This window comes from Orcinus orca, chromosome 20 (genome assembly GCF_937001465.1).
Source record: "Orcinus orca chromosome 20, mOrcOrc1.1, whole genome shotgun sequence".
Classification (NCBI taxonomy): Eukaryota; Metazoa; Chordata; class Mammalia; order Artiodactyla; family Delphinidae; genus Orcinus; species Orcinus orca.
Window position 1 is genome coordinate 27,291,044 of NC_064578.1, and position 15,988 is coordinate 27,307,031.

At 56.8% G+C, this 15,988-nt stretch overlaps 1 protein-coding gene across 10 annotated transcripts in view; it reads right to left on the reverse strand.

The window, feature by feature from the left end:
• LOC101281790 (adhesion G-protein coupled receptor G1) overlaps positions 1-15,988 on the reverse strand; it is a 70,599-nt gene that overhangs the window by 45,936 nt on the left and 8,675 nt on the right. Inside the window, exon 1 of one of the 10 annotated variants that reach the window (XM_049702787.1) lies at positions 7,293-7,927. The exons of the other annotated variants lie outside the window; for them this stretch is intronic. The gene's annotated coding sequence lies outside the window, so the exon portion shown is untranslated. Of the gene's footprint in view, positions 1-7,292; positions 7,928-15,988 lie in introns of those variants that run through there. 10 annotated transcript variants of the gene reach the window in all.

Here is a 15,988-nt window from a genome sequence, read left to right on the forward strand (position 1 = left end):
CCCCGCCCAGCCTCTATTAGCTGAGTACCTACTACCTGCCAGCCTGTGCTGACCCACCCCCCTCACCCCTATACCTGTATTAATCTTCATTCCAACCCTGTGAAGTCAGCCCTACCATTGGCCTATTTCACAGACAGGGAACCTGAGATCCAATGAATTAAATGACTTGCCCGAGATTGTTCCAGACACCATGGGCTTTCCCTGCCTGGTCAGGACTGTAGTGCCTGGCAGGGAACCTGCGTGCCTGGTACTTATAGAGAGATGCCGGGTGGCTTGGCCTCCCCACTGCCAGCTGGCCTTATGACTGAGCTGGGTGCTGGCAGTCACGAACAGCCATCCTCATCCTGTGAGGCACTACATATGGCTGTGGTGACAGATGCAATCATCTGCCACAAGCCAGACAAAAGGAAGCCTGGCAACTATGGGGCATGAGAGGAGTTTGGCTTTGGGAGGAAACCAAGGAGGGCTTCCAGGAAGAAGTGGCTTTTGGATGGAATATTTAAGAGCAGCATTAAATGGAGGGGTGGTCCATGCAGGAGTTCACTGTCTCCTTCCTGGGCTGGGCCTTCCCTGAACAAAGCTGGCCCCCTCAAGCTAGAGCCCGTCTCCAGTGTCCCACCATGTGTAATGGAACCCCAATTTCTAGGGCCTGGTCAGTCTAATCATTGGTCAGTTGGCTTCATCATCCTGCCCTGGTGACATCACAAGACCCCTGAGAGGAAGGATGTGAAAGTGTTTGGGGGAATGGCCACTGTTTCCTACATTGTGATATTTAAGGTTTCACTCTGCGTCCTCTCTGAGCATTTTGGCTCCTTTTGGGGTTTTTTTTTTTGGTTTTTGGTGTTTTTGTTTTTAGGGAGAAGGATTGATTTATTACTTGCTGCAAGTAAGGAGAACACTGGGGATCTTTCCAAAGCAGTGTCTCCCATTTTGGCTCCTTTTGAAACTGCCACTCCAGACCAGTGAAAGGAAATCCAGCATCCAGGGACAGAAACATGTCTCTCCTGGACCCTTTCTCTTTCCTTCTTTTTTCTGCCGGTCGCTGTCGCTGTCTACATCTGATCCCCAATCCAAATGACACCTCCTCCAGGAAGCCCCCCCCCGACCCCTGCTTTGACCCCTGCTTTATATTTCTGAACTCAGCGCTCACAATCACTTTGCAAATTTGGCCCCAATTTTCCATCTATGGCATTTGGATTCAAGGCCCAGAGAGGGCCAGTGATTTCCTGACATCATACAGAAAACAAGGATGGAGCTGGCCAGAATCCATGTATCTCTCCGGCCCACCCAGGACAGGGCAGAATCATCTGCTTTCATCAATCCTCCTGGATTGATTCCTTTGAGAGCAAAAAGGTGGAAACAGAGAGTGAGCTCCCCATCACTGGAGGGACACAAGTGAGGCTGCACCACTGTGAACTACCATGATTCCAACAGACAGGGATCAATGGCATGACCTGACATTCCTGGCTCCTGAATAGCCACTCCAAGGTGAACAACTCTAGTCCTATGGACATTCTTGGGATTTGAGGAGAGGGACTGCCTGGCTTCCTTTAACCCACCCTTAGTAGACTCTGGAGGCAGACTGTCTGGGTTCAAATCCCAGTCCCCCTACTCAATAGCTGTGTATCCTTGGGCTAGTTACTCACCCTCTCTGGGCCTCCCTCTCATCACCTGTAGATAGGAATAAAAATTGAGACTCCTGCAAGGGTCGTTGTGAGAATTAAATGAATTGATACCTGTAGAGGACTTAGAGCAGGGCCATGCACACGGCACGCACCATAGGTGTCAGCTAGATATCTCTGTATCCTTCCTGACCAGCTCACGCGTGCCCCTCAATCAACCCCTGGGCCTGTCACGGGTTCCTACTCCTACACCTTCCCTCCCACCCTCCATGTAATCCCCTCGGGGCCCCCACAGCCAGCTCAACTTCCAAAGCACCTTGATGGGAAATTCTTAGAGCATGAATTTCCTTTCCGGGAAGACTGAAACCCCACCCAGAAAACTTCCCTCCTCACAGCCTGGAACTGAGCCTGTCCCCAGAAGCCTCTAAAGGACAGGAGAGCTCAACTGGGGCACCATCTACGTTACCAAGGAATCCTCAAGGCCACCCCGTAAGGCTGGTCCTACTGTTTTGCCATTTTACAGATCAGGAAACTGAGACTAGGGAAGGGCCATCTGTTCCGAGATCTCCACCAGTGGAGCCAAGACACAGACCTCAGTCTCACCCTGGAGAACTCCTTGCAGCGCTGGCACTGTCAGTTTCTAGAGATGCATGCCCCCCTGGCTTTGGGAGACCCCCAAAGAAAAGGAGAGAAAAATGGTGGGGCCGGGGTCAGCCAAGACCACAGGCAGTGCAGACAACTCCAGCCTGGGAGAGAGGATTTGGGGGGCCGAGCCCCCTAGGGATGCCCCCATCCCCCAGCTCCCCTTCTGGAGCAGCTGCCCTTGACCTCAGGCCTTCCGTAAACACAGAGAACAAAACAGTCTGGCCCAGCTTGACACAATGGGGGCCACCACCACAGAGTCCCCAAGGATCCAGGCAGAGCGGAGGGGACCAGGGCTCCTTTAAGCCGAGACTCCCCGACTGCCCATCCCCCCAGGGCTGGCTGGGCCCGGGAGGAAGGGCCCCGGGCTGCGGCTGCGCAGGCCCAGCCCTGCCCATCCTCGTGGTGGGGGAGGGGGAAACGGGCAGGGCACCCGTGGCTCACTTTCTCCCGCCGGGGCCTGAGTCACTTCCTCTGCCATCCATGGAGAGCCACGAGTCACCGCGGGCCCAGTCCAGGCTCCTGGAAAACCCATTTCCTCGGAGGATGGAGGTGGAAGTTGAGTAGACAGGACCTGGGCAGCTCTGCGGTTAACCCTTCCTGGGAAGGCACCTCCCCAGGAAGATGACCTGGACCTGGGCCCCCATACCTTTCCTTCTCCTGCCCGTAACATACACTGTGGACCACAAACTTATCCACCCCCCGGCCAACCTGTCTCTCTGTCTGGAATGCCTTTCCTAACTCCATGACCCAACTCATCTTTTGAAACTCAGTGAAGACACACCCTCCCCATGAAGCTTCGCCTAAGTGCCCATCTGCCGTCAGAACTAACTTCTGTGTTCTGGGTGGGGCTCAGGGAAGGGGGCCAACCATGACCTACACTCAACCCTATGTGCTCCCTTTGCCACGAGGAGTTAATATCAGAGGTACCCAACACACCCACGGGTCAGAACCACCCGAGGAAGTTCACTAAAATGCAGATCCACAGGGCCCTGCACCCGGAGGAGCAGATGCTACAGGTCTGGGGTGGGGCTCGGGAGTCTGGCTTTAACAGGTGTCCTGTTGACTGACACTCCGCGGGCTTAGAGCCACCGGCTTACAAGGCTGGGATAACACTAGGAGTCCTGTTTACCAGAGGCAGAGGCGGGGGGGGGGGGGGGGGGGGGGGGCCCAGCCCCGAATCACTCAGATGGTGAAAGGTTGGCCCTGGACGGGGTCCGGGACAGCTTGCTTCCCCGCAGTACCTCTTCTCAACCTCACTGGTGGTGAGGATGAATCACCACCCTGGCTGGTTCACCCAGCATTTAGCAGGGTGCCAGGAGCCTGGAAGGAGCCTCCCAAGGCACAGCTGGGCGCAGGAGGGGGTGGGTGGGGGAAGGAGCCCCTGCCCGAGTGGGTCTTCAGGTGTGAGCCTGGTCTTGCCCTCCTGGGGGAGGCGGGGGGAGGGACAGTAGAGAGAGGACCCAGCTCAGCTCTGCAGCTCCAGCCCCCATCCTCAACTGCTCTCCAGTGGGGGGAGGGGAAGAGGGGGCAAAAGGGAGCTGCCGGCTAGGCCCCTCCCCCGAGCCCTGGGCAAAGGGCCTTAGGAAAGAAGGATTTGGCCAAGGGAGGGTTGGCGAGCGTGAAGTCCTTGAGGGCAGAAGCACACACGAGTGTGGATGTAGGTGTGCGCGCACGTGTGCGCACCACACGTGTGCGAGAGTGAGGAGGACCGTTAGAAGAGAGCGGAGGCTCTACCGCAGGTGTTTCCTCCACAGGAGTGGTGTCGGGGTGGAGAGGACCCTCCACCAGCCGTTTCCAAACTCTTTTGTAAATGTCAATCTAACTTAGAAACACCACGTACCCAACAAACAAATGAGGTACCCCATCAGAGCCGGTGGGACCCCGGACCACGCCTCACTCCCAGCCCAGCCGCCAGCCTCTCAGCAGTGCCCGTGACTCCTGGCAGCACAGCTGGCACACATGGAGCCCCTCTCTCCTCCCTCTCGTCCTGCTCTGCAAGCCGGGTGACCGAGGCCCCAGCTAGGTGACCACACAGAACTCCCCACAGGAAGGGTGTTCTGGCCTGGCTGGGGAAAACAGAGTGACCTCAGGTTTCAGGAATTTTTCTACAATAAAAGAGAATAAAAATTAAGCTAGCTGCCTGCCTGCAGGGGCTGGCGGATGCCAAGGCCTGGCCTGCTCACTGCCCGGATGGGTCCCACATTCGTGCACCAGACCCGCTGGAGGGCTGCCCCGCCCGCGCAGGGCCCACCACCCCACACCTTCTGGTCAAGCCACGTCCTTGGGCCATGGCTCCCTCTGCGTGCCCAGACGGGCCCTGGCCTTGCGGGGAGACCGGGGAAGGGGAGGAACGGGGCACCTGCCCAGGTGAAAGGACGCTGGGTTCTCCCGGAAAGCCAGCTATCCAGAGCCACCCACCTGGTGGCCTGCTTTATCTGGAACTGGAGTGTTTGCTTACGAGGCCTCAGAGAGGCCAACCGACAGTCACCAGAGATGAGCCTGGGCTTGAGTGTTCCCACCTCCCAAGCTCTGCACACACCAGTCCTCCTCCCTGGGATGCCAGCCTTGTGACACGTCTGTGAAGGTCCCCACACCCTGGGCCTCAGGCCTCCACATCCTCACCCAACTGCCCCCCACACTCCAGCCACACAGTGCCTGGCAGAACAGCAGATGGCGAGTGGGAATAAACAGAGGTCTGTCTGGCACAGTGAAAAGGGCCCTGGAATCCAAGAAGAAGAGTGAGGGGGATGACAGTTCCCGTTCAGCAAGCGCTCACTTTGCGCCCGGCACCGTGCAAAGCACTTTTCCCAAATGATCGTTCAATCCTCACCTTACCTCTGTGAAACAAATGCTATTATTGCCCCCACGTTAAAGACAAGGAAACGAAAGTCCAAAGAGGCTAAGTGATATCCAAGATCACAGAGCAAGGAGCCAAGCCAGGATTCAAACTCCAGTCTACCAGATCTCAAAGCCTGTGCTTTTAGCCACTGTGGTCTCCGGAGTCCCTTCCTTCCCTTCTCTGGGGCTATCTCCCTGATTTTACCAAGAGGTAACTTTGCTAAGCACTTCCTAAGAAGCTCTAGTTCCCAAGTTAGAGAAATACTGCAGGCACTACTTGGTCTTGTGAATTAACACATCAAAGGTTCTGATAAGTCCTGCAGAAAGAAAATCTACAGAGCTTGGTCAGGCTTAGTTTCCCAGCCCAATGTGGTGGTGCATCCTCTTTTGCAGGACACCGGTTACCAACATGAAAAAAAGAGCTCTCAGAAATCTTGACACCACATAGAAAAGAAGCCTGTCAGCATCCCCCCTCCCCTCCCCTCCCCTCCCCTCCGAGCTGTCCCAGAGGCCATTAACTAGCATGAGACGGGCTGCAGGAGCCATTTAGGCTGTGATGTGCCCGAGGGCAACTCATCACCATCTTTGACACTTCCAGGTGGGAGGTCCTGGGGGAGCCTGGGTTATATTTGGCCCCATCCCACCTCCCTTTGGCCGGCAGCACCAGCTCTTGGGGAAAGGGGCACTACCATCCCTGTTTCCAGATTGGCTATTCCATTAAAGCCAGCCACAGTCACCTCAAGCAGCTGAGACACTTAGAATGTTGGGACTGAAATGGAGGGAGGGAGGGAGAGAGAGAAAAAGAAAGAGAGAGAGAAAGGTGATGAGAATGCAAGAGCTTCTAGGAGCTGAGAATCAAAGCCTTTCAGAATCTGAGTGTGGATGGAAAAGACCTAGAACCTCAGGGAAGAGGAGGGATTAGGAAGGGTCCCAGGTTTGGCCCAGTCTGGAGTGGGGCTCAGGCAGCAGGACTTCTCACGAGTTGTCCCGGGACAGTGGCGCTGGCCCTGCCCAGCTCCACGCCCCTGGGGCAGCCTGCAGCCCACAGCCAAGTCTCCCCACAGCCCTCCCCAAGAGGAGCAGCTGAGGCTGGACCCCAGGACCCCAGAGCACTCCCCAGTCAGCACCTGCCCAAGGAATGCAGACTCCCAGAGCAGGGGGAGCATAGGGTCCAGGACCAGCTCCACAGCTAACTGGCCCTGAGACCTTTGGACCAGCCTGTCCCCTCCCTGGGCCTCAGCTTCTTCCTCCATCGAGGAGGTGACTATGATCCCTGTCCCCTGTCTGTCTTCTCCATAGCCCAGGGTCTCAGGATGCTTCCAGGGAAGGGCAGGGCTTACCTCCCAGCTGCCAGCAAAGGGAAAAGAAGATGCTGGCCATCTCCTCTCCTGGCCAGCCTGTCTTCCCTCTCAAACCACAGACGGACCTCAGCTGTATGGCTGCAGTTCCCCTTCAGCATCTATATTCCCGAACTGCCCAAGGCCAGGCTTACAAGGTCAGCCCAGTCACCTCCCTGCTCATTTTGAGGGGGGCTACAGTTCGACTCCCCCGGGCCTGGCAGAATGCCCGCCTTTGGAGCACAGGACCCTTAGCGTTCCCAAGGTCAGCCGCCAGCCCTCCCTTTTTTATCTTCTCTTCTGGGTCCCAGATCCCTGGCGGAGGGGTGGACAGGACACACAGCCAGGCGTCCTCCCCCACGAGGGCAGTGGGCCTGGGCGAGGCTGAGGTTCCAGCTCCCTCCGGGAAAGGTCAGCGGAGGCACAGACAAGGATCCCATCCCAGCTCTCTGAGCACACATCGCTGCCTCACCGGGTCCTCCACTGCTGTTTGCACACGCCCACAGACAGGGCACTCACCACCTCCAGCCACAAAGCTAGCATTTTTTTTTCTTTTTTAAATTAATTTTTATTGGAGTATAATATAAAATTTGTTAGGGATGTCTAACAGAAAAAGTGGAAATAGAGTATTCTATATTGCCCTCTAACAGAATTACCAAATGTCGCAGACCCACGATGCCATCACTAATAGATCTTGGTCACAAAGCTGGCATTCGTGAAGCTCTCTGAAAATGCAAGACTTGATTCTAAGCTCTCTACACAAGCGAACACATTTGATCCTCCCCCAAATCTTATGAGACGAGTACCATTATGCCCATTTAACAAACAAGGCCCTAGAAGATCAAGTTACCTGCCGGAGATCACACAGCTCGTGGTGCAGCCTCAGAGCCTGACTCCAGAACCCATGCTCTTGATTTTGCAGCGTTTCCCCTTGACATGAACTGACTGTTAGAAAGGGCTTCTCTTTAAAATTCGTAGTAAAAGATGCTTCCAAAAATGTGTTTCCTCGAGATGAGATGAACACTTTCCACTGAGGACCCTGGACCTGGAGCTCTGTCAGGACCGTATCCCGGCCCCACTCCTACACTCTCAGCCACCTGCAGGCCCTGGACTGCCCCTTCCAGCATCCTCAGAGGCTTGTCTTTGACGATGGGGGTACAGCCCGGAAACTGAAGTTTAGCTGGAGTGTGGCAGAGGGAAGGGGTGTGGGGTGTGAGGCCCTTACCCCCAACCACTTCCTGGTGGTTCTGATCTGCTGTCTGCTTCACTGACCAGGTCCCCTCAGAGTAGCATCTCTGACTCTCCCAGGGTCCCTAGTGTCACCCCAGCCCCAACCCCACCTTACCCATCCGCTAAGTTCTCAGTGTTGGGAAGAAGGGAGAGGGGGAAGGGGGATGGAGGGGAAATGGAGGGGAGAGGAGGAGGGAGAAGATGATGATACAGGGGAAGAGAGATGGAGGGGGAGGGGGGTGAACAAGGGAAAGGGGAGAGGGGATAAGAAGCGGGGATTTGGTGAGGAGAGGGGAGCGGGAGCACGAATGAGAGCAATGGCGGGAGGAGGGGAAGAATCATACCTGGATTCCTCCTTCGTGTCATCAAGTGGATTATAAATACATAAAGAGTGTGAATGAGTGGGCCAAGGGCTCGCCTTGTTTGCAGGATGCAGCCCGCTGCGGTGGTGGGTCAGTTTCTCCCCACTTCAAGAGGCCAGAGGGGCACTTTGAAGCTGAGCCTCCCCAGCCTCGGTCCCCACCCCCCTCACCGGAGCCTCAAACAAAGCGGGCAGCCTGGGAAGACGGGCTGCAAGTCCCAGCCGCCAACCCGGGAAAAGGGGCGCAGGTGACAGCAGCCCCTGGCAACCGTTGCCCTGGCAACCGTTGGCAGCTGCAGGGACTACGTCACTGCCCAGCTCCAACCCAGCACAGCGCAGGCCCTGACTTGTCCTGTGCCCAAGTCCCCTTACTTGGATGCTGGCCAGGTAGGGAGCTGGCAGGAAGAAAGGCAGAGTTTAGGACACCAGATTATGGGGTACGTTGGGGGACACCTGCCTATGTTTGTCAATATTGACTTAAAGACCAAATCTTTTTAGAACACTAGTGGGGGCTACCCCTGTGATGAAAAATGCCTACTACCAGCTACATTTGCCCCTGAAGGCTGCCAGCTTGTGGCCTTGGCCTTGACACACACTAGACACCCGTCTAATCTCCACCACTGGCTGCCATGAGCACAGAATGTGCACAATACTTCCCTAGAAGCATCTTAGGGGAGTATCTCCTCCAGGAAGCCTTCCCAGATTGCCACAATCCACCAGGAATCTTCTTTCTGAGTTAGCCCTGGGGCTGGGGGTTCCCCCTGGCTTTCCTCCAGAGTTCCCTGGGGTCCAAGAGTGGGTCCTTTCTGTACCCCAGAGTGAGTACCAGTCTGGGGAGGGAGGAGAACAGAGGCAAAGCTTCTGAAACCCTGCCTATGTGCCAGGCACTACACTGAGCATTCTGGAGATCCATTCCCACCACTCTGCGAGGTTAGCCCTGTTGAACCCATCTTACAGATGCGGAGAGAGAGGCTCAGGAACATGATGTGACTTGCTCAAGACCACCCAGCTGGTAAGAGCGGTGTATGGAATTCAACCCATGATCTCCTCTGAGACACGAAGACATCAAGACCCAATATCCATCTGATGCTTGACTAATCCCACCCCCCATTCAGTGCACATCCAAACTTTATTTGATCACCTCCAGTGACAGGGAGCTCACCTCATCTGAAGAGGACACATCCCTTTGATCTCTAAAACGTCTTTCGTAGCCACTGAGTCAAAGGGAAAAGGACATCAAAGCCATGGGGTGGCCCCATGAGAACCCAGGGCCCAGAAGAGAACCAGGGCCGTCGGGCGCCCCCACTGAGGCCTTCAGGAGGTAGAGTGGGGCTGCTCAGGGGCCCAGGGTCTTCAGAGCACTTCCCCAGAAAAAGCAGGAATCCCTTTGGCAATCACACTCCAAGGGGCTCTGGGATGCTTTCTGGCCGAGGCCATGGGAAAAGCAGCAGGGGCTGGGGTCCTTGGGATGGTGTGCCCCTGCACCAACATCACCTCCTCCCCCACCGATGGACCAGAGCCAGGAGGCGGCTATTGTCTCGCTGCCGGCCCAGAGCTGTGTCCTATTCAGGCACTATTTTTGGCCCCCAGAGGAAGAGGAAAAGAAAGCAAAGAAAGGAGTTCCTGTTCTCAGTGGAACCTTTGCCTGGAAAGGATTCCAGGGCCTGCTGGGCCAGAGAAGGCAATCACTGTTGGATCAAAAGATCCTACACTTAAAAGGAGCTGGCAGGGGGCTGTGGTTCAGTGAAGCCAGAGGGAGGGCACAGATGGGGCACCCCTGGCCTTGTACACACACTTGGCGCTCACTAACTGCAGTGACACACAGAAACAGAGGCACAGGATCCCCGGTTCCACCCATAGTCACTAAGCACTTGTAATGACAATAATTTTTAAAACCTACAATAACGCAGGGCTGCCCAGAACCAAGTCTCTGCCAGAGAGATTGACTATCCTCATCTAACACCCACAACGCTCCTGACCAGCGTGGAGGTCGGGGACAAAATGATAAGCCTCATAAATCAGGTAACTGATGCTCACGGAGCAGCACGACTGCCAAAAAAACAAGCTAGCGACCCCCCTCCACTCCCTCCACCTTACGCCACCCTACGTCTTCCTTGCTTTCACCAACTCCAGCACACGAGCCTTCTTTCTATTCTCAGACACACCTCAGGGCCTTTGCACATGCTTTCCCTTCAACATAGAACATTCTTTCGGGGTTCTTTCCCTGATTGGTTCCTTCTCGGGTCTTAATTCAAATGTCCCCTCTCCTAAGCTTTCCGTGTCAACCCAACCAAAATTATCCTCCCCATTCATCACTCTCTTCCATGTCACCGTATCTTATAAACTTTATAGCACTTCACACTGTCTGAAATGACCCTGCAATGTGCTTGTTATCCATTTCTCCATGTTTGCTCTGTCTCATCCATCTTGCTCATCACTCATATCTCCAGTACCTAGTACCACAGTGCCTGGTCCACGGTAGATGCTCAATGACAGCTAGTTAATAAATGAATGAGTGAATGAGACAGAGCTGGGACTCTGACTAGGCCAGGCCGGCTCCAAGCCTCTTCCCAATCGGAGCCAGTTCCTGATGCTCAGGGCAGGGAGATTCCAGCACTGAGCTGTCCCCACTCCCCAGCCTCTGATGGGATTAGGGGCATATACACCTTTGCCAGGTGCTTGGCCAGAGAGGAGCTCCCAAGACTGTGCACAGCCTAAGAGCCAGGACAGGACCCGAAACTTCACGTCCAATACAGATCCACCTGGTAAAGGCTCGTAAGAAGTCCTGCAGTGCAGAAGCCTGGGCGCACAAGGCTTTCCTAAACCAATGGGACCACAGACATACTTTTGCAGGTGCTGGATTATTTGAGGTCTGAGATCCCATCTGAATCTGTGATCAAAATTTGAGTTTTCTCTCTACATGAAGGCAAAGTAACCACCGCCATGCCCCTCAACCACCTGCTCCTGGGGCCCAGGGCTAGAGGAGGCACAGGCATGGGATTTGCTGATGAAGGTGGGTCACATTCCCACTGCTGCAAATGCCAAAGCTTCTGTCTGGACTCCCCGTGGGCTCCCTAAGGTGGAGCAAGGAGGGGAAATGGCACGTGCCTGTGGCCAGGGAGGATCCTGGGGTCTAGGCACCTGGGGGCAGGTGTATCCCAAGAACCAGCCTGCAGAGATTCGTGAGGGAGCTGGGGCAGTGACGGGAACCACACGGGAGCACGAACCACACGATGTGCACCTGGCCTCCTGCAATGCACACAGCCACTCTGTGAGCGGTGGGCATTATTAAGCCCATTTTACAACTGGGAAAACTGAGGCTCAGAGAGAAGCCACTCTCCCAGCTGGCTTCTCCCGGGTGGGGTCACACAGCTGATGAAACTGGACCCACACCCAGCTCTGTGCGCTCCTTTGCCTGTGCTGCCCCCATTGTCTCGCACGGCACCCCATCTGCAGCACTGGAATCTGCAGGACATGGAGAGGAGGTGACAACCTCTCTAGGGAATGGCACGAGGCCCAAGAGGATGTGCCGTGGGTCCAAGGCATCGCAGCCCAGGAGCCAGACCCTCATCCCTAGGCTCCTGGGGTCTGCAAGCATCCCCATCCTACCTGGACAACAGTTACTACAGCTCCCAACTCCGGTTCCCCAAACCCAGGTTGGGGGAGCAGAGGCCAGACTCCTGGGTGTGCTGACACCCGGCGCAGGGTTTCCTTGAGGAGACACTGGCTGTCCTTTCCAGTACAAATGGCGACGTGTGCTGCACCAGGGCCCGGCCCAGGTATTGGGACCTGCACATTCTTGGTTGCCAGCCAAGGAGACGGAGAAGAGACTCTGCCCATCTGGTCTGGGGTGTGTGCATAGCCCCGTGAGAGTGCACCAGGTATGGTCATGGACAAAGGATAAGTACAGCTTTGAGGAAATCGCACAAGGATTCCTTCCGGCCCTGCCCACTGCCCACAGCTCTCGCCAGGCAATGCCACATGCAGGTGTGTGGGAGACGGAGTCCCACAACGAGGCCAGGCACGCATCTACCAGGCGCAGGCCTATTGGATGAGGGAGAGCGAGGGGCAGCATCGGCTCCCTGATAATTTGGGAGGTGAGCATCCCCCTTCCCAACTCCTCCATCACACCCTCCTGCCTCACGCCTTCTGCTCTAACCACCGGCCTTTCACGGCACTGGAGCGGGACTGGCTCCCGGACAGAGAGGCCCCCACCCCCAGGCCATCTTCCTCTAATGCAGAGGCCTGTTCCCCGGTGCCTGGAAGCCCTGCCAGCTCCTCCAGGGCTCAGCTTTTATCTCGGCCTGCCTGGAACTGCCAAGTGCACCACAAACCGCCTGAGCCGGCGCCAGCCCAACTCCCACCACCCTGGCCTCCCCACCAAAGCACAAGTCAGGCTGCACGTGGGGGTGGGCAGAGTCCTGCTGATGCCCAGGTGGCTCCAGCTCCCTTAGGGCGGGGAGGCAGGAAGAAGTGCCCCCAAGTTATTACACGTTATCTCCGGGCCTCAGTGCACCCATTTGCCCAAGGGGGAGATCCTAATAGTAAACGCTAACATATGGGCCATGTGCTGTTGTAAACACTTTACTGCATTAACACCTTGATGCTCAAAACAGCCCCCTGAAGTAGACACTATGTTATCTGCTTTCTCCAGATGAGGAAAATGAGGCAGTCGCCCAAGTTCACACAACCCGAGAGGAACAAAATTCTCCCCAGACAAGCAGCCTTGCTATCTCTGTGGGTCCTGTTGCCCCAGAAGAGCATGGGCTTAGGAGCGGCAGGGATGGGGTTCAAGACAAGGGCACATGTCCACGGGCCCCCAGCATAGACTCTGGCCTGGCTGAGGAGCCCCCTCCCCACTGAGGGGGGCAGGAGAGCACAGTGAAAAGAGCCCAGACTCTGGAGATAAGAGGTCACTCCTGGGTAGGCCTCTGTGCCTCAGTGTCCTCATCTCTAAAATGGGCACATCAGGAGCTTGTGCCTGGCAGGAATAAATGTGTGTGCAGGGGCTTCCTTGGCGGTCCAGTGGTTACAACTCCGTGCTTCCAATGCAGGGGGCCTGGGTTCGATACCTGGTCAGGGAACCAAGGTCCCACAGGTCACATGGCATGGCCAAAAAACAAAACAAAACAAAAACATGTGTGCAAAGCGCTGAGCCTAGGGCCCGGCAGAGTCTGAGGGCAGGGAGGGTCCAGGACTGTTCTAGCCCAGCCGAGCCACCAGGGAACCAGGGACAGCTGGGGGCTTGAGGGGCTTGCAGGGGGTGTCTCAACCCACTGGTGCCAGTGCAGGCACCGGGCAGGGATCAGAAAATGTATGTCCCAAGCTCTCCCCTTCAGCAGCCCTGTCCTGACCCCCAAATCTGCAGGGTTCCCCATGGGTCTCAAGGAACTCCTGATGGGGCGTGAGGACCAGACTGGGGGAGGGCAAGCCTGGGAGGCTGGGGCCCAGCCAGGACCCCACCCCACCCCGTTTGAGAGGTCCCTCTGTGCCAGCCCCGCCCTGCCCCCACTTGCCATCTGCCTGGTCCCCGGGGTCCTGGTCCCCCCAGCTGCTGCGTTTGCTCATGTGATGCCCCATCTGCTATGAGTCGGAAGAAAGGTCCACAGGGCCACCCCGGGTCGGGCTGGGGTGCTGAGACTGCTCTGGCTCTGGGTGGGCTGGCAGCACTGACATTTGGGCTGTGTTGCCACATTTCCCCCACCACTCTCACCAGCCCTGCCCCTGACTCTTCACTGCATCCCTGAAAGGGGCGCAGTCCCACCACCCATCACCCACACGCAGCTCTTGCGGAGGATGAAGTGACTTGGGGCCCGGCTCAGCGAGAGCACCGTCCGTGTGGCCCCCTTCATGGCTGTCCCTGTCCTGCCCCTCCCAAATCTGTCATGCCGGGCCCCGCTGGGAAGGCCACCCCGACCACACACAGACCCGGCCACAGCCCCGGCCCCTCTTTTACCTGCCCTTCTCCTGGGCTGGGCGACCACCGCCCCTCTCTATCCCCACAGCCATGAAGCTGCCCTCCAAGTAGAAGCCTCGGGCCTGGGGCAACCAGGTCAGCCCTGCATCACAACCCTGCCCTCCTTACCCAGCTGGGGTGGCATCCTGGGCACCCAGACCCCACCTGGCACCCACCTGGCCTGGCTGCAGTACCACCCAAGTCTTCCCGCCATCCCTTCCCCTGAGAGCAGATTGGGACCTGCCAGCCTGGCACTCCAGGTCCCCAAAATGACGCATGCCAGGTCTCCAGTGCCATTGCCTGCCCCACTCCCCGCAGTTCTCATCATTCCCAAACCTTTTCCCATGCAGCTTCCTCTGCCAGGAATGCTGCCCGCCTCTTCCCTCCAATCCCCATACGTGTACACCAAACCCTCCTCCCCCTCCCCACCAGCACCCAAGGCCAGACTCTGGGCCCTCTGCAGAGCCTCCGGGTCCTCCCAGGTCAGGAGGTTCTCTCCTCCTCCACCAGCAAGCTTATCTCACTCGTCAGCCTCAGATCCTGCCTTGTTTGTGTCCCTGGCAAGATGAGGGTGTCCCGGCCAGGCTGACCAGGTCCTGCCCAGTGGCCCAGGGCACCAAAGCCAGCACAACAGTGCAGCCTCCCTAGCACAGCCTCCGCCTCCCACACCACACTTGGAGAGGTGTCCTTCACGACCCTGACGTTCTCGGAGCCAAGACCGGGACCACGGCAGGCAGGGCAGCTATTAACCCACCCCACATGCCCACTTAGCAGCTGGGAAAACTGAGGCCCAGAGACAGAGGCAAGGCAAGGTGGCCACGGTGATGCTATGACCAAGGTGGGGCTGCATCTCAGGTCCCTAGAGTCCCTGCAGTAAAGGGACTCAGATCTGGTCCCAAGATCTAGTCCTGCCCTGGATATTGGCAGGGAAGACCTCACGGGACCCCTGGCCTGGGCTCTGGGGAACCAACTCAGCAGCTGGTGGCTCTCACTGACCCAAGACGCTTCTCCCCACTCAGCCTCCAATCGAGAGGAATCAACCCTCTGCCCTCAGGGTATCTGCAGCAAGCGGGCAGGGACTTGGCTCTGGACCACCCACACCTCATTTGTCTCATTCGCTGCTGTGTCCCCCCTCCCTAGAACAGTACCAGGCACACAGTAGGTGCTCAATAATTGTTTATATGAATAACTTCTGGGACTTCCCTGGTAGCACAGTGGTTAAGAATCCGCCTGCCAATGCAGGGGACATGGGTTCAATCCCTGGTCTGGGAAGATCCCACATGCCGTGGAGCAACTAAGCCTGCAAGCCACAACTACTGAGCCCACGTGCCACAACTACTGAAGCCCGCGCACCTAGAGCCTGTGCTCCGCAACGAGAAGCCACCGCAATGAGAAGCCTGCGCACCACAACGAAGAGTAGCCCCCGCTCGCTGCAACTAGAGAAAGCCTGCGCACAGCAACAAAGACCCAGTGCAGCCGAAAATAAATAAATAAAATAAATAAATTTATTTTAAAAAAAAAACAAAACTTCTTTGGCCCTCTAGAGCCTCAAAGGCTATTCCTCCCCACCCCACCTAGCCCAGGCCAGAGCTGCTCCAAGGCAGGATGGGAGTGGGGCAGGTGAGAGGGTCCTGCCTTAACTCACGCCGCCCCCCCCCCACTGCCTCAGTAGAATGAACACCAGCCCCTTCCCATGGGGCCATGAGAGACCCCAACTCGTTACCACAGGAAGGAGGCTGGCTGGGGAGGTGGGGAGGAGAGGAACCAGCAGTTCCCAGGTGGGGAAACCCTATCAGCACCGGGCAGACGGGGGCCTGGGGTCTGGCGGTTAGCAAGCAGAGAGCGCTCCAGCCCTCAGCCGCTGCTTCCCCATCTACTGCTGCTGGTTTCCTGGACGTTCTCTCTCATCCCAGGTCCCCCATGTTCAGACCCCACTGCCAGGACCATCTCCTCCTAAAGGTGGCCCGGGCCATGAAGAGCCAGACTGCCCCTGTTTCAC